General features: G+C 51.6%; 1 long non-coding RNA gene across 1 annotated transcript; it reads right to left on the bottom strand.

The window, feature by feature from the left end:
- Positions 1–878: 878 nt before the first annotated feature.
- LOC110571569 lies at positions 879–27,619 on the bottom strand. Its single transcript, XR_002479793.1, has 3 exons — positions 27,355–27,619; positions 10,855–10,940; positions 879–1,105 (listed from the first exon to the last, which is right to left on the bottom strand). It is a non-coding gene; the product is annotated as an uncharacterized LOC110571569 (long non-coding RNA).
- Positions 27,620–27,983: the final 364 nt, after the last annotated feature.

The following is a 27,983-nucleotide window of genomic DNA, read 5'->3' as shown; positions in this document are numbered from 1 at the left end:
ATGATCCCAGGGTTCTGGGATCGAGTCCCGCATCGGGCTCTCTGCTTCTTGGGAGCCTGCTTCTCCCTCTGCCTCTCTCTCTCTCTCTCTCTCTCTCTCTCTGTCTCTCATGAATAAATAAATAAAATCTTTAAAAAAAATATATTGCAACTTGATTTCAATAGAATGGGTTTCCTTTGTAAGCCTTTATATTTTAAATTTACTCATTTAAAAACGTGAATCTGAGCTGGGTCTGTAGGCTTCGCCAGCAAGCAGGTCCATGGCACAGACCTTGGATGAACGCCCCTGTACACCGGTAGTTGTGTCTATTTCTTATTTCTTTCCATTTTCAACCACTTTCTTCTTTTGATTTAAAAAACTATATATTTTTTTACATATACTCAAATTACAAGAATAACTTAAGCTTATGTGAACCAGTGAAGCAAGGCAAAAAGGTGACCCAAGAGTCGATACGGTCACCTCCTCCGTGCCCCTCAATGTCTATGCCCTGAAGAAACCCACCACACCCTTCCCCTTGTTTCTACAAACACACGAGGGCTGATTTATTGCTTGCTTTATACCAAAATAGAATCATTCTACACACATTATTCTGTAATTTATATTTGTCACTTGGCAATTGACACTGCAACACAGACATTCCTACAAGTCTGTGACTACATGTTTTTCTAGTTTCTTTATATGCACTTGTATAAAATCGTATGTGAATGAACCCCCATCGTGCACGTCATGGTGCTTTGGCACAGACTTCCCCTCTTGTCCGCCTCCTCGCCTCCCTGACTTGTCTTAGTTACCCATCGCTACATAACAAGATAACTTGGAACCTAGCAGCTTAAAACAACACATTTATTGTCTCAGAGCTTCGGGAGGTCAGGAGTCTGGGAGCACGGGGCTGGTTGGTTCTGGGTGGAGGGTCTCTCATCAGGTTGCAGTCTGGAGATTAGGTGGGGCTGCCATCATCTGAAGGTTCAACTGGGGCCAGGAACTCTCAGAGTCCACGTCGTTGGCAGGCGGGTGCCAGCTGGTGACAGGAGGCCTGTGTCCCTCACCAAATGGGCCTTTCTAGAGGGTTGCTGAGTGTCCTCACAACATGGCAGCTGCCTTCTCTCTAGGCAGAAAGGGAAAGCACGGTAGAAGCTTCGATGTCTTTTATGAGCCAGCCTCCAAAGTCACCCATCTTCATTTCTGTGCTGTTCTACTGGTTACTCAGGTCAGCCCTGCTCACTGTGAGTAGGGGCTTTGCCAAGGTGTGAACGCTGGAGGCAAGGCTCACCAGAGGCCCTCCTGGGCGTTGGGTCCTCAACCACCACCTCCTCCAAGGGCCACCTCCCCAGATCACTCATGTTAACAGCCTTCTATATTTTGTTCCATGCTGATAGGAACATGTGCAAACAGATCCATGAAGTACCTATGCAGACTACTTACGAGGGAGGTATTATTAACATGAAAATTTTTAATATTTTTGAGCATTTCATATGTCTGTGATTTATAGAAAGTTAATGAAATTTGAAATAAGTATTTTTAAATATTTAAAAATAAAGAAACAGAAACTCTGGTTCAAGATCATGTGTCGAAGAAGTGGAGCTGCTGGTTTTCGGAGCCAAGACCGGCGGACTGCAAAGCCCACAGTCTTCCCAGGACACTGAGCCAACGTCACTGCCTTGTCTCACTGCCTCCCTCTTGGTGACAGCCCTGAGTCTCCTCCCAGGGGATCGTCCCTCATTCTGATTGTTCGTGGGAGTGAAGACTCATGGGGTCAGGGCTTCTCTTCCAGGCCCTGTGCTCTCTGCTTAGAGCCCTTTGCGAAAACCTGGTGCTACCCACTCAACCTCTCCCATTAACTTAATTTGCATCTGCTCTGGGCCTTATTCCGCCACATTATTCCTCTTCCTAATTTTACAACAAAAAGAAGTTTTCTTTATGCTTTTATTCTTGTGAGTGCAAATACAGATCAAGACTCCAGGGAAGGTAACCTCACCCCCTTCCCCACCCTCCCCAGGAAACAGAATGCGGGAAGGGGGAGCACTGGAGCTGGGCCGGCCCTGTGTCTTTACTTCCACTGCCTCCCTGCTTCTCAAGCTCTTATTTCTTTTTTTCTTTTTTTTTTTTTTAAAGATTTTATTTATTTATTTGAGACAGAGAGAATGAGAGACAAAGAGCATGAGAGGGAGGAGGGTCAGAGGGAGAAGCAGACTCCCCTCCAAGCAGGGAGCCCGATGCGGGACTCGATCCCGGGACTCCAGGATCATGACCTGAGCCGAAGGCAGTCGCTTAACCAACTGAGCCACTCAGGCGCCCTCAAGCTCTTATTTCTAACCTTCATTGCCACCAGCAGGTCCTAAGCGGATCTAAGTCCTTCGGTGGCCCACCATGGGACAGGCTTTCAACAGGTGGCAAGGGGATCCCCCTCCTTGCACCGGGTGCTTTGCGAATACAGGAAGAGCATGCAGTCTGTCCCTAGACCTGGACACACACAGATCGCAGCGGACTGTCCATTCCACCGACGCGGAGGAAGTGCTGGGGGGCGAGCCCGGAGGACAGAGTGGGTGGTGGGCAGAGCAGCTCCTCGCAGGCGGCCTTTCCTTTGTGGGGGGAGTATGCAGGGTTTCCCACAGACGTCAGCAGGTGCCCTCTGAGAAGGGTTCCATGGTCACCCAGGACAAGGGTTGGGTGAAGCAAAGGAAAATGACATTCTCCTACTCCGCTAAAGTGCACTGTGACCCCAGGGCAGGGAAATACGTGCAAGGTTTCTGAAACAGAGTGGACCCCGGAGCCTTCTCCCCCTCCCCCAAGAAGTATCCTCTATTCCCTGGAGCGTGGCTTGGGAGCTGCTGAAGCAGGGTAATCTAAGTTTTGTTCTGACCTCAGCAATTTAAAACACGCAACCAACAATGGCTGTATCCTTTGTTTTCTTCTCCTTAGGTCAATAAAGAGATCCGAGAGGTTTCTGTCTTGCCAGAATTCTTTATTTATTTACATTTAAAAAGAGCGGGGGGGAAGAGTACAACCACCAACAACAATCTCTCTCCTTTTTTGTACTAATATACTTGGGTCTCGGCCTTTACCTTGCTGGAGGGAGCCCTTAATTACTCACAGGCTTTGCCAGAGCAGCCCTCGGTTCAACCATACCACTGTTTACACTGCAGCCCACATTACAGAATTCCACGGATTGTGGTGCCTCCGTGTCCTTCTTTGGAGACTAAGGCTGTGCTTTCAGCGACATACACAGAAAAGTTTAAGAAGTCCCAGTCCCTTGCTGGAGAACGCATAGATCTGGTGATTGGCCCCTCTGCCCTGAAAATGAGGATGCATTTCACCCTCTCCCCAAGGCCCCCAGAGATGTCAGTTAAGATTTCTCATTAGCCACTCGAATGAATTATCCCGCTGAGAGACTCTACAAGCCCCACCCCACCCCAGCCAGAGCTCCATCAAAGCCAGACCATCGCCTCGAAATGGATGATGACCGTCTTTCCCTTGCCTGGATGGGCCTCAAAATCGGCGTTTCTAAAGAACACCAGGAAATGATGGAGCCTCCCCCGCAGGAAAAACACTTTTATGGATGACTAATCAGCAATAATGCTGCAAATGACCCGTCTGCAGAAATCTTCAGTGCCTTGAGATCTAAATTACTCTAATTTTTCTCCCCCAAAATTAGGTATAATATTATAATTTCAAGTAATGCCAGAGCAATTTCTCCCTTCATTGGATACCAAGCTCAAGATGTTACAGGAAAAAGAAATAGCTTTTACCGCTGATATGAGAAATTTAAAAGACAGACAAGTGTGAGCAAACAAAAGCTGTCACATCAAATACTGCGGGGCGGGGGGGGGGGAGAAAAATCTAGAAAAAATGCCAGAAATGCTCAAGTCTAAATAAAGTCATTTATTTGTTATTTTAACCCCTTCGCTGTCAGTCGCTGGCGAGGCTAGCGAACCCCCTGGGGGCGGAGGGAACTGGAGGAGACGGCTCTCTTGGGCTCCTCACAACGGTGGTCTGTCACAGGATTCTCTTAGTCCCCTGGTCCCCTACAGGGTTTCCAAACACCAAGCACACCGCCGATGCTTCTCTGCTCCCAACTCCTCTGTGGGCATCACTTCTTCAGAGAACTCAGTCGTGTTTAATTGCCACCTCCTTAAGCAAAGAAACTGGACCTCGAGTCCCCGAAGGGCAGCAGCAACACACCATCCACGTGCATCAGTAGATGGCAGGTATGCGGCAGAGCGCGGCGGAAGTCAGTTCTTGAATTTAGTTTCCTAGAGGGCTAACGTGCAAGCAACTCCAAGATACGACTCCTTTGGGGGAGGGGGACTCTGTGAAGGACAGCTGGGAAAGGGGAGAAAACACAGCCTGGACAGACCTGGGGCACATCCCTTGCTCCTCCCTGGTCCATAAACCTGTTTCCTGTGTCAAGACGATGTACTTTTATTAAAAAAAAAAAAAAAAACAAACTGAGTAAGATAAGGTTGGTGCAAGACCATCGCTAATGATGGTCTCTAGAAACAGAGGCAAGTATTTCCAGTGAAAATGGATTGATCGGGCACCGATTTTTGCACACTTCAGCAGGCCCCGAGATGAGAAAGTCACAGCTCTGTCCTCAAGAATCTACTCCCTCCACCCCCACTCTCTCTGCTCCAAGCAGTTTTCCAACAAACTGCTTGGGCAGTGGCCCGCAGGACCTCCCAACAGAGAGGATTCCACAGACACAGCTCCCACCCGCGTACAGACACCTTGATGTGCCGGGTCTCCAAACTTTCTCCCAACTGCCCATCCATTCCTCCCCGGTAGGGGGCCCACCTCGAGCTGCCATGAACCTGCGGCTCCCAGAGGGCAGCCTGGGAGGTGTCATGGGTCCTCGCCCCTCCCTGCAGCCAGCCAGCTCCTCAGCACGGCACCCAAAACCCCCCATGGTCATGAGGTCCCCTCCACCTCCAAGGCCTTGCACCCTCGATCACCCCCCACTCAAACACGCTCATCTCTGCTCAAGATGCTTCCTTGAGCCCTGAGCTCATGCCCATTCCCACTCCGGGCTCACCCCCTCCTGTTTTGGGGTGCCCAACCTACCTGCATTTCCTCTCCTCCCCTCCTTGGCACCATGCACTGTGCCTGACCAGGTTTATGCACTCGACTGTCCTACTAGTGATGAATGCCTCATGAGCAGGAACCCAGCTGCTCTGCTTGGGAACCCCCAGGGCCTTGTTCAGGCTGTGAGGCAGGGTAGGTCCTTAAACTGGGACCGCGTGAGAGATGCCTAATCTATATACCAAAGCAACTCCCTTGGATCTTTAACAGGTAATGCTCGCTGGCTTTCCAAAGAAGTCTGGTTAAATGAAATGCTTTTCAAAGATATTCACCAACGGGAGAAATGGGCAGGGTCTCCCATCCAGAATCACAGACTGCCCGGGGCTCATTTGACCATTTCTCCACATTCTGCAGATTCCTCCCATCCTGATGCACCTTTGTCTTGGGACCTTCTCCGCTGCTCCTCCCCTCGTGCAGATTGGCTGTGGGTGGCAGAGAAGGCGCCTCTGTGGTCCCCAGCACCTGGTGGCGGCCACCTGCTTCCCCACAGCATCTCAGCTGACCCGACTCCCTGGAGCCGGTGCTGGGGGGAGCCGCTCCGGGGCCTCCGCCCGTGTGAGGCTCCAAGGGACGCGAGGGATGTGCAGCCATGTGTTCTCAGCTCAGACATTCTGATGTGGGTTTCTGTGTGGGAGACGGAAAGATGCACACACTCCCGCAAGTCTAGGATTTGTGGCTTGTGTTATCTTACAACCTCACATTTGGAAGAGGTATTTTAATTTCTTGTGAGTTGTGAAAATAATTATGTAATTCTGCCACCTTCTTAAAACTAAGATATTTCAAACTGACTCCTTGTAGTCTGGGGCTGACATCCTTAAGGGGACTCGGCTTTTTTTTTTTTTTTTTTCCTCCTTTGAGTTTTCAGCCAATTTGTGCCAAACAAACTCTTGAGTTGTTAAAACAGTTTGTGATGGAGAACCATCTTGCATAAAAAAGTAGAGGAAAATCCTTCTTCCCTCCCAAAATTAACTGTCAACAATGACTTCTTGAAATTACAAATGCTGTTGGCGGTCGCCAGCGAAGCCCACTTTTCCGATTTGTTTTCGGGCTCCCGCAGTCTCTAGTGCCACCGGATTTCTCCATCATCCTGCCTCACTCTTGTTTGTCCCTCTCTGGGTCTCCCTTATTTGTCTTCGGTTGTTTAAGAACCTAGGGAAAGGTTCAAGAAGATTGCACCAGCAAATGCCACTAGGAAGTTCTCAACGGCATATTTTAAATGATTATCCGAAAGGCACTTCTCTGTCAAAAGCCTTCCACTCTAGATTTACCCCGGACAACCATTAAGTCACTTGGTCGTCAATATTTCTGAGCATCTGCAACATCCCAGACCTCGTTTGGGGTTCTAGGGACATGGAGCAAACAGGCAGATGAAATCCCAGATCCACGAGTGACCATAGGGGCATTTATACTTTAACATCACCCATGGCTGACTTCGTGACATTCACACAACAAGGTGATCGTTTCATTAAATACAGCCCAGAGACTGTCAGTAGTTAGGATGTGTTTATCATTTGTTCCAGGGCATAAGTTTTTTTTTTTTTCTCATATGTATTTCATATTCCTAGCTGGAGAAATATCAAAAGAATCTGAATATCACCATCTGGACGTTACACCATGGGCTCCAGTGGGCAGGATTAGAGCCGGGTTTCTCTTCTTCCTCTAAAAGTGTGTTTCTTCTCCTTTGAAATGAGCACAGACATGGTTGATCCCCTGATGAGACCGACCCAGGCTCCAAAGGGCACTGAGTCTCTGCCCTCCATCCTCGCAGGCTCCTGGGATTCTCCAACGCAGAGGAAAGGGGGTAGGGTCCCTTCAAGGACATCTGAGCATCCGTGACTCACTCAGCCAATAAGTCGAATGTGCTCACATACATGATACCAGCAACACAGCGCCCCACTCCTCACGGAGCAGTCTGCTGGTCTGCCCGGCTCCCGGGTTGTGCCGCGGAGCCCTCGGGAGCCATGCCGATGTCGAAAGCATGCAGTCGCCACCGAATGCTTCACAAGGTGTCCCTCCCCTTCACTAGCATTCCCCTCGCTGGTGTGTAATGGTTACTTTTGAAACTACTGGTATTCTTAAGGAACAGAGAACATTAGCTGTTATTTGAAAGCACTCACTTTTTATACCTCCAGTATATCACTTTTATGTTTGTAAGTCTCTCCATGTCCACCCAGAATGCTTTCATCCTCTCCTCACGTGGTTCTCTCTCCTGCCAGACCAGTCTGGGAGCTCCTGAAAGAAGCCTCGGCACCTGGCCCATGAGAGACGTGTGAGACACAGGGTGATTTTTAAAATTAAAATTGTATTTTTTTTAATTTTTTTAAATTACTATTATAGACATAGCTAGAAAAATGTGGCTATGGCCCATGTCAGAGAGATTACTGCCTGTGCTCTCTTCTATGAATTTCATAGTTTCAGGTCTCTCACTTAGGTCTTTAATCCATTTTGAGTTTACTTTGGTGTATGGTGTAAGAAAGCGGTCCAGTTGCATTCTTCTGCATATAGCTGTCTAGTTCTCCCACTGCCGTTTCTTGAAGAGACTGTCCTTTCCCCACTATAGATTCCTGCCTCCTTTGTCGTAGATTACAGCCACTGTGGAAAACAGGATGGAGCTTCCTCAAGAAATTAAAAATAGAAATACCATACGATCCAGTAATTGCCCTACTCGGTATTTACCCAAAGAAAATGAAAACCCTAATTCAAAAAGATATATGCACCCCTATGTTTATTGCAACATTATTTACAATAGCCAAGATATGGAAGCAGCCCAAGTGTCTCCTGGTAGACAAATGGATAAGGAAGATGTGGTATATAGATACAGTGGAATATCACGCAGCCATAAAAAGGATGGGGTCTTGCCATTTGCGACAATGTGGATGGACCTAGATGGTATCATGCTAAGTGAAATAAGTCAGGCTGAGAAAGACAAATAACATATGACCTCACTCATATGTGGATTCTAAAAAAACAAACTAATAAACAAACAAAAAGAATCAGACCCACAAACACAGAGAACAAACCGATGGTTGCCAAGGGGCGGGAGTGGGGAGGGGACAAAATGGGTGAAGGGGAGTGGGAGACACGGGCACAGTGACGGGAAGGAAAGGTACAGCACAGGGAACGTAGTCAATGATACTGTAATAATGTTGCACGGTGACGGATGGTAGCTACACGTGTGGTGAGCACAGCATAACGTACACAATTGTCCAATCACTATGCTGTGCACCTGAAACTAAGGTAACGCTGCGTGTCAACTAGGCTCAAATTCAAAAGTTTAAAAATTTAAAATAAAATCAAATTGCATTTTTAGCTCTCCCCTGTTAACTATTCGTTAACAGTTTGCATTGTGTGTAGAGTCCATATTGATAAATATAACATTAGCTCTTTCTTAAATTTTCACAAGACAAATTCGGTTCGGAAACATGCTCTGCTGATCATGCAGGGATGGTGTCCGAACTGGGCGAGCGTTCCTAAATCCCATGGCTGTAAACGGCGACCTGCTACAGACGTCTCTTTCAAGCCCAAGTTCGAATTGCCTGCCATGGTGAAATTGGCCCAATAACCCTAACTTACGCCCAATTCGTATTTATCATTAGATAGTCTGTAACACAAATGAAGGACTCCCAGACGCCTCTTTAATGCTGAGAGGCAGAGCTGCTCGTTCCTGAAGCCTGACCTCGGATGAGGCGTCCAGGCTCCCCAAGCTGCAGTTGCCTCCCCTGTGAGATGGATGTGCTAAGAGCACCCGACCCACAGGTCGGACAGTGGGAATAAGTGAGACATCAGGTGAAGCCCACAGAACAGCCTCGGGCAGAGGCAGCCATTAACTAAGATGTTCGTTCTTTAATCCCTTTGGCCTCAGGATGACGCTACTGAAGATGCTTACAGACCTGCAGAAGGCTTAAGCATGAGGTTCTCTTCAGGAGGAAGAAATCTATAAACCGTTGTAATGATGCATTTTATAATAATGTATTACATGACCCCTACTCAGAACTTCAACCCAAAATGCTGTCTTTCCATAAACAAGACTCACACGGAGACTCCATTTACACAAAACAAACCAGCTTCATAGTCAGATGAGATCAAACAACCAATTGCTAAAAATGTTTTATACAAACTGGTTTACATTTGTGGACCCAATCCTCAATATTTTTTACCAAGTTACCTTCAATATGTCATCAGAAAGGTTTTTAGTGGACAGCTTTGAACCTAATTTTATAGTCTGAGGGTACATTAATAGCGTAGTAGGGTCGTATATTGTATATGCACTTTCTAAAGCATTATGTATAAGATATTCTAATGCTGGGCCTATTCTGGGCTCAAGAAACAAAGCCCCTTGACATTTATAACATGATCTAGCTGGTTATCCAGACTGAACTGGGGAGGGAGTCATCTGGATGTTTTTTTTCCCATGCCCTTATTTAATATAAGTTGGAAGGGTCTTTACTGGGGCAACAATTCATGGTCCAAGTTGGGTTTCTCTTCTCTCTGACACAAGGATAACTGCAAGGTGGAAAAAGCTCTCTGTGGAAAATACCATGCCCGGGAAAACAGATCTGTGAAAGGCAGGACTGGACAATCTACGTTGGCTCCCGTGACCACTGACTTCCATCAAACGTTCTATTGCTGTTACTGCCTCCAGCATTTATAAGAGTAAACTGCTCCAGAAAGCAACTGTGTCTTTCTCAACTGAGATGTGCTCTTATCACACCAAGTGGCATCGATCACCCACCCAGCCCGTACCCAGGGAGAGCAGATTCCTGCAGCTAATCTTGGTGACATTAGCTGGTCTTCACACAGCAGAAGGAAAGTGAGGCTCTGGAAGCTTCCAAGGCTTGCCCAAGGCCCTGTGCTGAGCCAGATCTGTACGAGGTCATCTCTGGGCCCTTCCCTTACACCTTGCTCATGCCTCTCTCTGCCAGGGACGATCCTGGCAGCAGCACCCCGCCTGCCAAGTATGCCTGGGGAACTGGCCAGCTCTGGGGCCCTGGATGTTCCTTTCCATCAGGAGGAAGAGGAAGGAAGCCTTTCTCTCAGGTCCCCCCATGGTGCCAATGAGCCTCTGCAGCCCCCATTTCCCGAGCCCTTTCTCCACAGCAGCCGCAATCCTGCAACCCAACAGAGAGCCACACACTCACACACTCAGTCTTCCGATTTCGGGGCAGTGTTCACGGTCATTTCCTAGCTCGAGTTAGCTATAGGGAGTTGAGGCTGATACCAGCCCTGCTGCTGTTCCCAGACAGCCTGCAAGAGGTACAAAGTATACATACAGATGTACACACATACTAATAATCTAATAATGTCCGTGAGCAACAAATGCTTCAATCTCATCAGGACTCGGATATTGAGAATGTACATGATCACATTAACAGGTAACAGGCTAATACTCTTAACATGGCATTAGAGAAAAGTACAAATCACTTGCAAGCCCAGGATCTGGCGACCTTAGTTTGTCTGATTTTGTTTCTGGAAAACTCTGTCTTCTCCTTAACAGACTGATTACATCATCACACCCTTCACTAAGTGTCAGGCACCGGGTTACCCAGGCCCTCCCTGGGTTATCGGGTTAATCCTTACAAGAGCTACCTGATGAAAACATGCAGCCCAAATCTGCTGCAGATGAGGGGACATAGGTGCAGATGCGGGTGACCCAGAGGTCACAGCACCGAGCTGAAGCCCACAGCTGGACCCAAGGCAGTGGGTCTCCACTGCTATGGTCTTCTCGGGCTCTCACTGAGCACAGGTTCCAAGAGCTTCGCAGTCTGTTATGTAACTCACCTTCTCCGCAGGGCTGAAGAGTAGAAACGAGTGCATACTTTCCATGAAGAAGGAGCTTGTCCCTGTCCATCCTGATCTATAGGGACCTATATAAAAAATATAGATAAATTATATCTTAGTGATTGATAGACATAATACAGTTCACTGAAAAATGATTCCAAACAATAGAGAAACGACTCCCCATCCTTCATAGATTCAACAATGGTTTGGTTGAGGCTTACTATTAGTCAACGGGGGTGTTGGACTCTTGGAGGAAGAATAAAAAGTATGGGGGGGGCCCTCTCTTGACCACAGAGATCAAAGTCAGGTTCTGATCTTATCTTTTATCTGATCAAAGTCAGAGAAGCTGCATATTCCAGAAAGTTCTGCTTTCCATGACATGAGCTCGGGTCAGCACTAGAAGCTCACTTATCAAACACGGAGGAAGGAAGACTAAGAGAACACTGTGTGTGAATGACCCTGGAATTAAAATTTCTTAAAAATAAAATTTTTAAACTCTATGTAAAAAAAATGGAGGAAGGAAGGAAGAAAGCATTTTGGGGGATGGAGGGGACCCTTGAGCTTTTGTCTCATGGCCATAGAGAAGGCTGTGGTGACATGTGACATGTAGCAGTCCTGTTTGCTCCTGGGAATGAACAGGAGCCGACTGAGCCGGATAGCAGATGCAGCTTCACGTGGAGCTGGTAATATTGCTTCTGCTTTACTATTTTTAAGATGCCATAAGACTGCTCTGTCTTTAAAAAAAAAAAAAAATTACAGATTAACTTAAAACCAGTGGGGTAGACATCTCTCCTCTTCTTTCAGGAGGAGAATTTTGGAATCACTTAAAAATCATAGCCTGCGTCCTCAAACATCATGGCTGCTGACTTGGGTATTTGTCTTTGAGCGTGATGAGCTTCGTGCTGAATACTGAGTTGAGGTGTGGTTCACTGTGCTGCAGACTTAAATTGTCCTTCCCACAACTTTATCTGAGAAGCCTGACGGTGGTGACAATCACAGGACTGGTTTCGTTGGGTAAAACTCTGCTATCTGCAATTTACTCTGACAGGCTCCACAATTTTAAGTGCAATTAAATCCTAAGAATTTGCCCAGAAGAAAAAAAATTCTATCACATTAAAAAAAAAATTTAAGAGAAGGTTAAAAAAAAAAAAAAAGACGAAGAAGGAAAAAAACAGTTGAATTGAACAACTAATTTCTAACTGGTTGCTCTTCCAAAAAAAAAAAGAAAAGAAAAATGTATTTGGCTGAGCCCAGAAATCAATTTCACTGTATAGGCAGGCAGCTCTCTCGGCCTGAGAAGGAGGCCTGCCGGGGGGTCACAGCCTGCTGACTAGATGCCCAGCCACCGCTGGTACCCACAGGTCCAAAGCGAATGTGGGAGAAAAACAGGAAACTTGCAGAAAACGACCTTCAGAAGCGGCTATCACCTGATCTCCCCTCAGCGGGAGCAGAGCAGCTGACTCCAAAGCAGGTGGGAGCTACTGGCCTCCCTTGCCGCTGTCCACATCCTCACCCCGCTGTCGTCATCACAGAGATGGGACCCAAAGAAATAGCCCAAGCAGGCCAGGCCAGCCTGCCCATCTGACCAGACGCAGGGCCAGTGGGCCAGACAGTCTTCCTTTGTAACCGTCTAGGGAATAGACTCAGAAGCGTTAACTGTCTGACGGCTTGCCTTCTGGGACATTCCAGTTGCATTTCTAATCCACAGCCAGGGTCACTGGTGTCCTGGAAAAGGACCTGTGTCCCTACCCCTTCTTGGCATTCCACACTTGAAATCTTTATTCAACAGGAAGCTAAGCTGACACTGAAACAGCTACCCGGGTTACGTTTGGGAAATCAGGTTTTTCTTTAAGAGATGTCAAATTATACCTAATGTTGGGGAACATTTCATATAAAATATGCATTGAATTCAGCAGAACATCTTCGAGGAGACACCTTCAAGCTTCCTAACTCTCATCACTGAGGGGCATGGAACTCAACAGCCCCAGCCCCCTGGCCCCTGCCCTCTCCACCGCCATCCCACCCTCTCCCCAACCCCAACTAGGGGTTACTGGCCCCGGAGAGACCAGCCGTTTGATGGTCTTCCCTCCTCCCAGCATGCCCCATGCATAGCACTGACCGCCCCCTGCAGCCCTGCCCCCCGAGACTTCTACCACTGACAACACTCAAATGACCTTGCCCATCTTTCCCTACCAGGCCCTGAACTCGCTGAAAATGGGGACCACCTCACTCACTTCCCAGCACCTCACAGGGTGCCTGGCACAAGGCAGGGTTCCCAGGGATGTTTACTGAAGGCTCCTTTCCTTCAGAGCTGCTAAACCGGGCACTAAAAAGCTTCCTGGGTGACGTGCTTCTCTTGCTGAATATCTTCCCCGACCGACTACAAGCCCAGCGAGGGCAGAGACCATTTACCCCAGTGCCTTGGCCCGCACTTGGACCCGTGAGATGCTCAGTAAATGTTTACTAAATACATGAATTAAAGACAATACTAGGGGCGCCTGAGTGGCTCAGTCGGTTAAGCGGCTGCCTTCGGCTCAGGTCATGATCCCAGGGTCCTGGGATCAAGCCGCACATCCAACTCCTTGCTCAGCGGGGAGCCTGATTCTCCCATGCCTTCTGCTCCACCCCCCCACCCCTGCGTTTGTGCTTGCTCTCTCCCTCTCTCCCCCCTCTCTCTGTGTCAAATAAATAAAATAAATAAATAAAGACAACACTAATACAGAGATCCTGAAAGTATGACTCGAAACCTTCAAACATCCCTGCCTAAGAGAATATTAGAAAATTGTCCATCGGTGCTTCTCTTTTGTGGGTGCCTATTAAAGTCTGCAGAACTTGACCTTGAACTTGCTGCAATCCAGCATGGTATTGGACAGATCAAGCCGTAGGGAAAGAGGTCATCCCATTGACATGTCATGGAGAAACAGGGATGAGGAGCTGATGTCTCATAATGGAGAGGGGCACCCTGGAGCCCCTGCCCCCCACTTCTTGGGCTGTTTGTTGCTTTTTCCTGGACGACCCTCTCTTTCTCATCACCCAGTGCTGTCCCCCTTGCGTCTCTATCAAGGCCAACTTACTCCGTATGACTCAGCTCAGCTACTGCCTCCCAAGGACGTGTTGCTGGGCCCCTCATCCCACCTGGATGAGAGTCCCCCATAAACACACCCGCATTGATGCATCTGACACAACACCCCTCCCCTGTAGCCGGCGCCCCATGGCCCTCACTGGGCCTTGGGTCAGGAGGGGCCGAGACGATTTCTTCTTTATCTTTAGGCAGTGCCTGAGCAAGCTCACCCCGGGCAGAGTCAGATTTGCTGTCACCTGTCCCTGCAACCAGCCCTGGACCCTGGCTCTCTTTTCCCCAGCCTACACCTTCACCTGCTTCCCCTCATTTTAATCCCACAAAATGAAGTCGATCCTTCCCACATCAGAAGCCGCGTAAGCACCCAGAGGTCTCCCCAGGGAAGAGAAACAAGCATGAGAAATGCTAAGGGGAAGTTCAGATAGAACGTTCCCTCGGGGCAGGTGTGGCCTTGGTCTCCTGCCGCAGCTGGAGTTCACCTCCCTGTGGTCAGGCCTCTCCCTTCAGCGGGCGCTTCGGTACGCATGTCGGGTCAGTGGAGAGGGGTGGAGCAGGGTGCCTCCACCTCGGCCCCTGTGGCTTTAAGGGACACCTGCTACTTTTGGCAGCTCCAAACTACACGCTGCAGTGGCCTCTTTGAGGATGTTCTCCTAAGAGCTGCCTTCTGTTGCCTTCCGTGCCCTCCCCGTCTGGTCAGTCACGGGGGACGCTGGCCCTCAAAGGCCCTTCCCCCTTTATTAGCATTAATACTGAACCCCAAAAACGGGCATTACGAAAACAGGGCCGCTTTGCTTTGAGCACTAGATGGACTCCTGAAGAGTCCGTGCAAAACAGAACCCTGGCGTGGCGGCCCTCAGTCCCACGACCGACACTGTTCTTCCAGAAGCGCGTTCCTACAGGTTGCGGACTCCCCGTCCAACGCATCAAATCAAACAAAGCATTCTGACCCTTCCCGAGTGCACACGGCCCCTGTGCGCTGAATTTGCTTGTAGAGGCCCTATTAGAAACTTAAACCCACAGACAGCTCGGGACTTCTCTGATGAAATAAACAAGTGCTAATTAAAATATATATCACATTCCCACTTAAATGGGGAATGCTATTTCTGCACAAAACGGTCCTGTCTCTTAGGACGGTAGATGTTTATTATTAGCCCGTACGGGGCACACGAACTCACGGAGTCAAAACTGGCCAGGATGGTGGAGGTTATGTAACCCAACCTTCCACCCCCTGCAGGAATCCCATCCACATGCTGGGGGCTGTCATCATTTTAAGGACCTCTTAGTACCTCAGGTTCTATTAGTCATGAGCAGTTTATTTTTGTTCGAAAGGTCAGAGGCAAATGAAGGCGCTTACAGCTTTTTTTAAGCATGGGAGACTTTCCCGGCAGGGTAAGGGGTGAAACCCGGCCATCGGCGGTCAACTGCTGTCCCTGGCGCTGCGTCCAGCCCTCACCTAGGGCAGGACATGGAAATCAGCCTCGGGTGTTAGTACCGGGCGCTTTTAATACACTAAAGCAAGGTCCTCGGTCCATTTTTTCCTGAACTATCTGAAAATACATAAGCATTCTTGAAACAATGCTGAGGCACCACCTACAATTAAAACTGACCGATGGGAGAGGGTTGTGAAGGACCTTGGAGCTGGTGCCTTTTTTGTTTCTTTGTTTAAAGGAAAGGTAGGGGGGCGGTCCTATAATCCAGATCCATAAGCCCTTACACACACACGTGTCCAAAACTCCGAAGAACTCTGAAAACCGAAGTTGTTTCATACACTTAGCACATTCCCTGACATGAGGCGACTTAGAGTCTCCATTCTGTCCCACTTGGGGTGAATATTCACATGATTGCTGTGAAAACATCCATGTCTTTGATAAGGGGGTGCTTCCCAACTGCGGAATCCCATACTATCCAGTATACATGATACACTGTATTTCCTTTCTAACATCAGGGGAAAAAAAATCCAAGTTCTGGAAAACATCCAGTGCCAAAAGTTTTGTGGACCAGTGTTGTCAAAGTCTGATGGAAGAAGGAGCCTGGCAGATAATCAAGATAAAGGAGAACCTAAACTGGAGAAAATAAGGAGGTCTGCGCTGGGGGTTACAAGTGGAAACCTTGACCCAAAGCTGTCTCTGAGAGACACCCAAACACACGGGCACCTGTTCCCCGGGTTGCTGGCCCAAACTTTAATGTTAGTTCTGGATTGAACCGTAAATCTGAAGTAGGTACTTCTGTTTCGTTTCTCTTTTTTTCCCCCAGAAGGACACCAAAATCAGAACATCAAAATACTGTCCAAAACTAATGCGAACAGGATCAGTGTTCAACTACAACTGTGGTCAAAGAGACGAGGCGAGGAGACAGTCAGAGGATCTCATGGATGGGAGAGGCTTAAACCACCCATCCACCTGTTAACACTCTTCCTCAGGGAGGAAGGGAGGAAGCTCTTTCTTTAAACCGGTTGGAAAATCACATCACGTGCACGTCTTGACCTGGCGGCACTCCAGATACAGCCGTGCATTGTGAATATATACGTGCGTCTTCCTTTGATGATTTTGCTGGTGCCTACAAGGATGGGCTGAGACTCTGATGCTCCACGACAGGGTCCCGGTTCTCCACTGGAGATGGCGACTCTCAGGGTGGCCCCCTTCAGAAGCAGAGCGCTTGTCTAAATACACGTCTGCCTGATTTGGGGAACCTGATGAAGTGGCCAGAAATGATACCTTTCTCGTGGATGGGTTGTTAACATGTGTTCACTGGAATCGAAATGCTAAATGTTCCTCCTTCAAATTCCCGAGAGCGTGCTTTTCACTTCTTCCTGTACCACGGCAACTGCTAATCTCTTTGTTCCCTGAAGAGCTTCAAAAGTGGATTTGTTCACGTCATTTCTGTCTTGTTACTTTAATCGTGTGCTATTGACCAGAGTGGGTTTTCTCCTCCTCTGCAGAGCCAGCCCCACCACCAGTGTGCTAGTGGGAGGCAATGGAGGTGGCCTGGGAGAAGGTGCTGGAGGGTCCCGTCCACCTCCCAGAGACATCAGGGCCATGGGCCTTTGCCAAGACATGACAGCACTTGAGACTTTCTGAGGCTGTTTCACAGGAATCTGCTCCTTTTCTTGGGCAAATCAAGATTATCCAAAGCAGACTGATCTATTTGGATTTCTGGATTTGCTTTTGTTTTTTCCCCCACTTTCTACTGCAGTCCAACTGAGTCATCCACATTTTTTAAACAATTTAAGATTCCATTTAATCGAAATAGTTTTATGTCGGTTTGAAAAAGTCCAGTGACAGGTCCTGTGAGTTCAACAGAGAAGCATGTCAGCTTCTCCTGGTGCCTTCGGCAAACGGGAGCATTTGTCACTGTTTTTTTCCTCCTCCCTGCTTGCTGAAATGTGATTCTGATTTCTAAATCGACACCCGATTGACAGATGGATGGCCTACTTTCTGGGCGCTGGCTGCTGACAGGGCCCCAAGACATGTGTAAAATGATACCTGCTCTCAAGGGGTCTTCATTGTTTTCTTCTGAACCAGAAACATTCCCAAAGCCAAGCTACAATATGAGAAAGAAGCAGGGCAATGAAAGACAGATGGTGTCACCAGGCCCTCCGTGAGAACCCAGTGGTGGGGACGGGTCCCCGGGAGCCCGACGCAGGCCAGGCCCACATGGGTCCGAGAGACGATGAGGCAGGAGACTGACAGGTGCAATGTGGACAGGCAGAGAGGAGGACGTAAGGTGTTTCGGGGAGGCAGAGGGTGGGAGGGAAATCTAGAGGCAAGAAAGAGAGAGAGTCAGCTGAGGCAGAAGATTGTAAAGGCAGGGCTGGAAGTGCCTGAGGCTGGGATCTGCAGATCCTGAAGCTTGCTGTCTGTCCTTTCCTGCCCAGTCCACAGGAGGCCCAGATGTGGCCAAGCAAAGGCGATGTAGACAAACCGTGTGGCCTGGCTAGAGGTGTGGTGTGTGCACAGAACAAGAGGTCAGAGGCCCAGTCGCTGGCAACCACAGGGCCAGGAAGGGCAATGAAATAAGAGAAAAGCGGGGCAGATTTGAGAAAATTTTCCAAATCATTGACGACTAATACAAACTACTCAAAACATAAACATTCAACTTTGCACACGCATTTTTAATTACTCCCTTATGGATTTAGTATGCAGCCCACTCCCCCTATAACCCATGCTCATTTCATTACCATCGAAATTATAATTCCTTAATTATGAGCCTATCACCTATTCTTTCCTAAAACCAATCCAGAAACCACCAGGTACGAACTTCTATTTAATAAAATGAACATCTGTGATGATGCACCAGGAGCAAAATCCTAATTGTTCTAAAACTGGCACTTTGCTTTGACAACCAACTACCTATTTTTTTTTTTACAAAAAAAAGAAAGAAAATGTTTTATTCCTTTACAACACCTGCTTTACTTCTTTTTTGACTTCTAAAGAAAGAGATTCATTTTTACTGGCAAGAAGAGAAGTCACTCTCTAACAAAGGAAAAGCTGTGCTCTATGGGATAGTTGCCCGCTACATTAAATAATACACAAGAATATCAACCCCAAACCACAAATCAAAGTGGGGCCAATCCCGTTTTCCCACATAAAAGCCCGCAGTCTGATAACCTCACTCCTTTGGAATTAGGCAGCCTGAGGAGGCTGCAATTCTTGCTACTCGAGGGTGGCCGCACCACCGCGCTTCTGGACAGCCGGATTTCCATTAGAATCGCCTTCCCTCATTCACTGCCTTCTCCTCCACCCCCCTCCACCCCAGCGCAGTTATTCAGTGAGTTATAATTTGGCACTAAAATTCAATTAAGCTGAAACTTCGGTCATATGTGGCCTTTTTCTCAGCAACGCGCAATTTCTCCCACCCGTCTTCCAAATGTTAGCAGATCGATTTTAAAGCGGAGGAAGGCAAAAGTTTACTGGGACCAAGCTCTCCTTTCTAGAAACCGGCTGGGACTCTCTACAAATTCAAAGACACGCAGCTTGGGGTCAGTGCACCAAAGCGCTCCAAGTTTTGACAGCGCTGGTGGACCGGAGGCCTCGGAGCGACCCGCGGCCAGTGCCTCCCGCTCAGGCGGCCGCCCCGCGGCCAGGACACCGGCGCGCCCCGATGGGAGTGCGGCTTGCAGGCCGCTCGCAACGGAGCCCCCGCGGCTCCCGGTGAGCCGGCCAAAGTCTGTCCAAGCATTGAGACCCCATTGAGGACTGTGGGAGTTTGGGCGGCTTAATGGGATTGTGTTCGGTGCTTCAGGCGCTCCTTTAAAAGATTCCATGGCACCAACGAAACTCCAATAAAAGGGCCTCTCTAATTGCTCTCTGACTTTCTATGAAACTTTCTAAGCTGTGCTGACATCCTCGAATACGACTATGGAATTCAACAGGGGAAACCAAGGGGGTGTGCGCAGAGAAAGCGGTTCTCAGCGAGGCATGTGTGGGGTGGGGGGTGACTTGGGGGAGGGGAGATGGGGCGGGTGTGAAGTCTGTGCCGGGAAAAGAAAAATATGAGTGTTCTCCTTTGTGTGCGGACAAACAGCCGAGCGCGGGAGGTCGGGGCCGGGGTCACGCGGCTCCGGACTGCAGCTGCCGCCGTGGGGCGGGGGTCCCGGGCGGCCCCCGGGCGTCGCGGCCGGCGGAGGCATCAGCATTCCGGCGGCGCGGGCGGCCGCTGTCCTCGCACGACCCCGGCCCGTCCAGAGCGCGCCACGCTCCAACCCTCGCGGCGCCCGGGCGCGGGGAGCACGGGGCCGGGCGCCCGAGCAAGGTAAGCACCGCGCGCCAGCGCCCCTCACCCCTCGACAGGGCGCACGGGCGGCTCAGGCCGGCCCCCGCTGCCCCGAGCCCCGCCGTCCCCGCGCTCCTGGGGCCCGACGCCCAGCCGGGACCCCCGGCAGCCCCGCCACCGCGGCGCCCGGCCTTGGCCTGGGCCTAGGCTTGGCCTGCTGGGCCCGCGGCGCCTCACTCCGGGCCCAAGAGGACGGAACCGCCTCGGGGCTCGCTCGCCCCTCTCGGGAGGGGGCCCACGAGAGCACAGGTGACCTGCCCAGGCCGCCCGCAGCGGGGGTCACCCTCCCTCCGCACCGCTCCGTGGCCGGCGGCCTTACCAGGGTCCCGGGCCCCGGGCGCTGGCGTCCCTGGGGCCCTGTGCGAGCCCCCGCCGCCCCCTCGAGCGCTCCCGTGCGCAGGCGCGGGCCGCAGGGGGCCAGGCTTCGGCCGGCGTGGGCGCGCGGGCGTGGGCCCGGCCTCGGACGCTGCCCTGCATGTCCACGCGGTCACCCGAGGGCGAAGGCACATTGGGCGCTGGGGGGCGGGGAAAGAAATGGCGGCGTCGGCGAGGCCCAGGCGCCGGCAATCAAAGGCTGGGGATGGCGCCCGCCGCGTTGCCCACGGCCAGGCCCAGGGCATGAAAGGATCTTTATCCTCGAGTGACACGGCGGCGGTTTCCTCCTGCCTCCCCCTCCCCGCGGCCCTAATTGGGGCCGGCTGCTAATGTGATTAAAGGCCAGTTAAATGTTTCTCGGGGCAGATGGTGGGAAGAGGCCGAGACCCCTGCCCCCTCCCCGGGGTCACGCCGGGCCCGTGGTCAGGGGACCGGTGGTGGTGCCAGTCCCAGGGCAGCCTGGCCAGGCGCCCGCCGATTGTTCACCCCGAGGCGGGGAGGCCGCGGGCGGGCTCCTGGGGCTTTATGTAAGCTGGTGGGCTTGGGGCCCGGCCGGATTTGGGGATTCTTTTCGCACAGTTTCCATTTTCTGGCCTTTGGAACTGCGCCCTGGGCCCTTGGGGCCCTCCCCCTCCGGTGCCCGGCGCCTGCGGGGCCCAGCGGCGGAGGCAGGCCTGGGGGCGCGGGGCGCTGGGGGTCTGGCAGGCTCGGAGCAGTTCGGCTTGGGGTCTCCCCACTGAGGACAGTGACTCAGGATGGTGGTGCTGCGGAGGCCAGGCAGAACCCCCGACCCGCAGCGCCCCCAGGCCTCGGCCACAACCGGATTCCCACGTCGGCGACGGCGTGGGTGGTCTCGCCCTCCCTCCCGGGAGGGCTGGGCGTCGCGGCTGCCCCGGGGCGCAGGGCCTAGGAGGCAGTGTGTGCGCTGCGCTGCCCGCCGCGCCCGCTTCCGAGGGCGCCCAGAGGCCCTGGGGACCCCTCCCCAAGCGCGCCTGACCTGGCGGAGGCTGTGCGGGGGGCCCCCCAGACAGCTCCGCTGCGCCCGGAGCGGAGAAGGCCAGGCCAGTGCCCGGGTCAGCGGAGTCAGAGCTCCGAGCCCTGGCCCCACCGCCCGCTCCCCGCCCGTGGCCCTGTTCCCCCGCGGGCCCGGCCATGCGCTCGCGCGGGTTCACGGCTCGGGAGTCCCCGAGCGGCCAGGAGCGCGGCCCTGCCGAGTCCCCGCGGCTCCGAAGTGGCAAATCTGGAACCAGTTAGGATGGGGGAAGCAGATAAAAGCCAAATGGAAGCCCGGCGGAAGAGTGAGCTCAGGACGGTCCGCCAGGTGGCCCTGGCCGTGCGCTCGGGCGGCGGCGGCGGCGCGGGCAGCGCGGGGCCGGGCGGAGCAGGTGGGACGCGGCAGGACCCACGTCGCAGGCCGCGCACCCTCTTCCGGCCCCCGCGGGGGTCTGCCCGCGGCCTCCGTGCGCTGCGGAGAGGGAAAAAGCTAGCCAGCTGGAAGGCCGCGCGGGGCCGGGGCCGCGGGACGACGGGAGGGCGCCCGGGGCTGCGGACGGAGCCGGCCTCGGGCGGGCAAGGAGAAGGCCGCCGCCGGCGCCCCCGCCGCGCTGCCCTCCGAGAACTCGGCGCAACGCCGCTTTGAAAACTAACGTTAACCAAGCAAGCGTGCTTCCGTGGAAATTTTACATATTGGCTGTTTACTTTTTTCCAATATTTTTTGGAATAGTCTACAGAACTTTCTCACATCTAACAAATGTCAGACTGAGCAGATCAGAAAATATGAAATAAAAAGAATGACATTTCAGTTTAAGCGGAGTGAAAGCAAACGGTATTTTTTAATAATATTTTTGCCAGAGTGTATTGTGGATCTAAAATTTTGTCATGTTCAAAATATAATTTTTTTGATACTTAAAATACACATTTTGTACATTTTTCAACCAAAAGAAGTAAAGCATTTAAAAAGCAAAAGCCGAAACCAAGGAAAGCTTGCAGAGAAAATGGTGAGGGACCAAAGCCTTTCTCCTGCTCTCCTATTTTTTTCTTTTCCTCCTTAATAGCCTGAAGGAAAATAGAGTCAAAATAAAACAATTTCATATTAAACTAACACATAAATGGAATTAATTCCTTCCCAGATGGTCTGAGGGACCTGGCTGTTTTAGTGGGCTCAGAAAATGCTAGATTCAAGGTGATTTTCTTTCCTTCAGCTGCTCAGGGAATTGTAAACAGCGTCAGCCTCATGATTTGTTTTAATCTGCTTATTGAACACAGATAAAATTAGAATCGTCCTTCCACTTGACATAAACATGGCACAGGGAAAAGTCATCAATGTTTTTAACCAAAGGAATATCTGTTTTTGTTTTGTACAAAACAGTAATATTTAACTAGTATGTAACAAACCCAGTGACCTTGCGTTTGTTTAAAACGGCAAATGTTCTAATGTCAGTAACCCCAATGGCTGTAAAAAAAAAAAAAAAAAAAATCAGTTTTTAAGTTAATCTTCCATTTGCTCTTTTCCAGTGATCTTGTGTCACTAAGCAAGCAGCATAGAGTAAAACAAATCATTTGTGTGTTCCTGGTAAATAATTTTTTGAGTCTCAAAAAATCAAAAATATGTCAACTGCTGCTTTTTAGGAATAACCTTTAAAATGGACAGGAGAGGGGAAAATACGGTTTTGTTGACACTGGGAAAACTGCCTCTGGATGGGGAGGGCGCGTTGTGAGGCTCTAGGTGCTCACGGGCGCTTCTGCAGACACACCCCGGCCCCGTTACAGTTATGACGCCGGTGATGGTGTTATGAGCCAGACAGGTCCGTTGTGCACCTGCAGTAGGGGAGGTGCCCTGGACCATGCACACGGGACCCACACCCGCCCGGCCACGTCATGGTCCCATCTGGAGGACCCTCTCCGCTTTACAACGTTTTCTCTCCTTTAAACACTCCGTGGTGGCCCGCTCAGCAACATGACCGGGGATCCGTTTGTCATTTTCGCACACAAAGCCATAAGTAACCAAAGTCTGGACCAAAACTTAGGATCAGAGAAGCCTGCAGGCTGCTTTGTCACATCGACAGCCCGTAGTCTGAAGAGCGGGCCAACCATGGGACATCTTTGTTCATAGCCCACAAAGGCGACAGCGCGTTCAACCTCAGGCCCGATTACGCAGTTGCATTTAGGTGTGAGTGAGAGCGTTTGGGGTTTTTTGTTTGTTTGTTTCCATCTTTGTTTGGTTCTGTTTCTCTGGGAAAACTAAGGTCCCTTTCACAGCACTTGGGCCCGCCTGCACGGCAAACGGGAAATCCAGCCAGGACAGGAGGGGGACGAGGCCTCCCTTTGGGATGCCAGTTTGCTCTGTGCCTGTTTATTACAACTGAAGGTTTCAAGGTGCCTCGAATTGCCCAAACCTGAGGCCCATTCCCAGGAGGGGAACGAACGCTTCACTGCCACGAAGAGGCCTCTGCAAAGTTTGTCCAAGAATCTTCCCAGCCTTCCTTGTGGGGGTGGGCCCCCGACCCTCTCCAAGGAACAAAACAGCCAACTCACATATTTTGAACACCCAGAATGTTCAGTGATATTGAGAAAAGTAGACAGCTGGCCTCTGGCCTTGGAGACCTTAAAACGATGTGGCCATAATAGACAAAAGAAGTGACAGAGTCTGTGAGTGCTTGGGGGAAGAAGAATGCCCTGCAAGGTAGGCAGGGTACATCTGAAAATGGCCACCCAGGGGTTTGTGGCCCGTATCCAGGCCTCTGTGGTGGGAGCGGGACCATCTGGAGGAAGCCAGCAGATCCGGGGGGCCAGCCCCACACTCCAGCCACAGTTAGTTCCGGACTGAAAAACAAATCTGATAACCCCAAAAGCCTTCCTCCAGGTGCCCACTGCTGGCACGAGGGAGCTCAGACGGCTTCCCCAACAGGCCTCCCAGCCCAGCCGGGCATTTCTTGGCCCCTGCCCAGGTCATTGCCCTGCCATCCCTCTGCTCCCCAAGACACTCTCCTCGGCTCAGGGACGGGGAAAGGCTCTCACTCTGCTGGCTCCCGATAACCACATGGGGTTCGGTGCCTCTCAGAGCAGGCCAGCCTGGGGAGGCCCCTTTAGGGCCTTGCTTTGGGGACCTCCGGAGCACCCCTGGCCTGCAGGTGAGGAACAGTCACACCTCGACACCCCAACCTCTCAGACCCCACACAGCGGTGCCGCCACCTTGCTGAGCCAGCCCCATTGGTGTGCGGGTGGGGGCACATAGCGGAAATCCTCCAGCACGTCCTGGCTCCTGTCCTGTACCCAGCACTGGCGTTCTTGTTCCGAGAACAAAGGCCCGGAGGCCCCTGCAGAACAGAGAAAGGCTGAGGGCAGTGGCTTTCAAAGCTTGCTGACCGTGGCCAGGGTAAGAAATACATTGTGCCTCTCAACCCAGTGCACACAGAATGGCTACGGATAAAATAAGCAATGAACTTGTTATACATGTCTAACAGAACGTTTTCACAAAAGAATACTTCTCCTTCCGTGCATCGTGAATCCTGATGTTTGTTATCCCTTTTCGTGTCTTCTCAGTGATGGCAGCCACCTACTAAAATGATCCCATGACCCTAGTGGGTTGCAGCTCAGTTTTTGCAGAGCTGAGGCTGTGTGGGCTGAAGGAGCTTGGGACTCAATCTGGTGGCACCCTCAGTCCCCGCCTGCTACCTTTGCGTCCCCCCCCATTTCAGCCCTAGAGTCAGACCATCTTGCTGGGATTCTTAGAGCCATGAAGCTGGGGAAATCACCTCCCTCCGCTGAGTTTCTTTCTCTTAGAATGGGGGTGACAGCACCCACCTCCTAGGGTCACGGGGAGGATCAAATGAGATCCTGCACGAAATGAGGGCTGGACTCAAAGCACCCAAGCACCTGTCCCTTTCGTTCCTCTGCCTCTTGGCTGCACCTCTGGTCCTGACCAGGTTGCCAGCCCCAGTCTGCCTGCCTCCCAGTGGGATTCTCCCCCTGCTGGCTCCCGTCCCGGCTTCCCTCTGGGCCACCTCCTCCTGGGTTCCCACTGCAGGGTTCAGTCCAGCTCAGCATCCACCGAGCCCCGATTAAGTCCTACTGCCCTGATGGAACTCCAGGTGCTATATCCCACACCCGTGGACCACCAGCTGTCCTCTGGGCGAGACCCTAACAATAGTACAGCGTTGGATACGGGTGGTTGCTCCTCTCCTCATGTTGTAGATCAAGTACTGGGGACCCAGAGGGGTGTCGCGCAGTTAGTAAGTATAGAACTGGGATTAGGCCAGCTCTCCTGGCCTTGGAATATTGTCACACTCCACCTGATGTGCAGCCCCTGGGTCCATGCCCTGCGTCCTCCCTGGAGCCAGGCCGAGAGGACTCCTGCTTCACGCTCTCTCCCCAGCCACCCTCGGGAGATGGCTCCTCTCCTGGGGTTGGGGGATGATCCTTGGGGAAGGGACAAGGAGCTCCCCCCGGCAACAGAGGGAATTATTCCCTGGCCCGTCTTCACCTCCTCAGCCCTGAGAGGGCTGACTCCATTTGCCTTTGAGCATCCCCCACTTGGGGGCAGAACCACAGTGTTCCTGCACCCCCTCACTGGGCTCGCTTCAGAAGTCACAGACATGGGACCAGGACGGCTGCCCTGCGTTCTCTGCACACAGACACACATGTACACAAGTATGCATGCACTCACACACACACATGCTTGCCGTGTGCATTTTAGTTGGCAAATTACTCTCACACCCTTTAACCCCTCCAGCCTTCCTATAATCGGTAAATAAACATTAGGAAATAGATGGCTAACTCGATCTTGAGGGAGGCAATAGAATGTTTGGAAACATGGAAACTGGTGGAAGGCCTCTTTCCCTCAAGTTTTTTCAGGCTTTATGAGCCTCCAGTGGCCCTGAGGTGGGAGGTCGCTGTGCAGGGACAGCAAAGGACAGAGTTCTTCTGTGGACCAGGCCCTGCTGCAGACACCCAGGTCCCTGCCCATGGAGCTGACGTTCTAGTGGGAGACGGGCAGGCGGTGCAGCCGGGATGGACTGTGTCTGGGAGCAGGTGGTAGCCGTGGAGGAAGGTGCCAGCAAAGCTCTGGAGGAATGTTCTGGCACCTGTGCCTGCAAAGGCCTAATCCAGGACCAGGTCCAATAGCGGAGCAGGAAGGAGCTGGTCTGGCTGCAGCAAGAGGCAAGTGGCAGAAGAAATGGAAAGGAAGAAGGAATGATGGGGTCTCTCTGGCCCTCTAGCCCTGAACATGCTACCTTCCCTGCCCCGCCTCTGAGCCCAAGGGTGCTGCAGGGCCCCTCCCCCAACACCCTCACCCCGCCCCACCTCTCAGGGCTGCAGCAGGGCACGGTAACTCAGTGCCAACTGACCCACAGGTCCATGATGGCTCTGTGGAGCCAGCCCCGTCTGTGTGCCTCCTGCAATCTGTCCTTCTGAGTCCATTTTCCCTCGTAAGGATTTTCCCTTTTACTTGTTTTGTTCCTCTGACAGCTTTTTATCTCTTTGAAGTTGCTCTTGTATGATCCAGCTGTTGCGGCCTGCCATTTTACTCCCTCTCAGGCCCTTCCAGGGGGTGCTGAGAGCAGTGGACACCCCTGCCACGGCTTCTTCGTGGCCTTTGCTGCCCACCTGCCCACACCGGCGGAGCGCCAGAGGGACGACCAAAGCCCTGGCAGGGCTCAAGTCATTCTCCAGGCTTCGAACTGCAATGTGGGGAAGCTCCTGCACCCCCATTCCCCATGCATAGACGCATGCGTGCACACACACACACACACACACACACACACTTACACACACCTGTGGTCCCATGAGGAAAACCGTTTCTATCCAGGAGTGAGCTGCCCAGCACCTGCTGACCCAGCGTCGCCCTCCGAGCCGCTCTCAGGGCCAGTGCAGGATGCCTTCTGAGGCTCGTCCTGACCCTCAGTCCCCGCCTGCTACCTTTGCGTCCCCCCCATTTCAGCCCTAGAGTCAGACCATCTTGCTGGGATTCTTAGAGCCATGAAGCTGGGGAAATCACCTCCCTCCGCTGAGTTTCTTTCTCTTAGAATGGGGGTGACAGCACCCACCTCCTAGGGTCACGGGGAGGATCAAATGAGATCCTGCACGAAATGAGGGCTGGACTCAAAGCACCCAAGCACCTGTCCCGGGGCCCGGACACTGGTGTTTTCCTTGAATCTGTCCACCCAGAAAGCAGGTGCCATAGACCCGGGCTTCTGCCCCCGCCTCCCCTGCCCGACGGTTGGCTCAGGTATGGGGCTTACCTTCAGCATCTATGAGCGCTGCCATCTACCCACCTGCTTCATCCACGCATCGCCTCTGCTGGACAGCTCTTCACAGTGTGGGCAAGCATTCTAGAAAATGCTTTGAGCTCCATGGGCCCCCGGGGCCCCAGGCCGTCAGAGATGATGAAGCTGGACTTGCAAGGCAGACAGGCAGTGTGCACAGAGGTGGGCAGCTTCCTCTGAGGGTGGGGACCCGGCCCTCCCAGGCTCCCAGCCTCCCAGCCTCCCGCTGGCCCTCACATGTGCCCTGCTCACCTCGTGCTTCCCTCTTGCTCTCTATGCCCCGCCCGCTGGACTTTGGATGCATTTTTTTTTCCCTCCTGCCAACCTGTCACCTTGGTCACTGCCCTTCACCCAGTGCCTCCCTCAATATATTTTCCTCTGAGGTTTTCCGCCAGCATAAACCTCCAAAGTTTTTGCCTTAGTGTGTATTAATATTCATATTCTTAGAGGCACAAAAACCCCAAAGCAAAAGAACACCTTATGGTGGCAGATGCCCAGGTGAAATTGGGATCCTGTGGCCGGGTCAGCCTGTCCATACTGCCCAGAGCTTGCTGAACTCCAAATCCAAGCAAAACACTCAAAGTGCACCCCCAAACTTCAGTTCAAAGCACACCTAATTTGGAGTCTGATAAAGTCAT

Source organism: Neomonachus schauinslandi, chromosome 9, assembly GCF_002201575.2.
Source record: "Neomonachus schauinslandi chromosome 9, ASM220157v2, whole genome shotgun sequence".
Lineage (NCBI taxonomy): Eukaryota > Metazoa > Chordata > Mammalia > Carnivora > Phocidae > Neomonachus > Neomonachus schauinslandi.
This window is presented reverse-complemented; position numbering and strand designations above follow the sequence as displayed.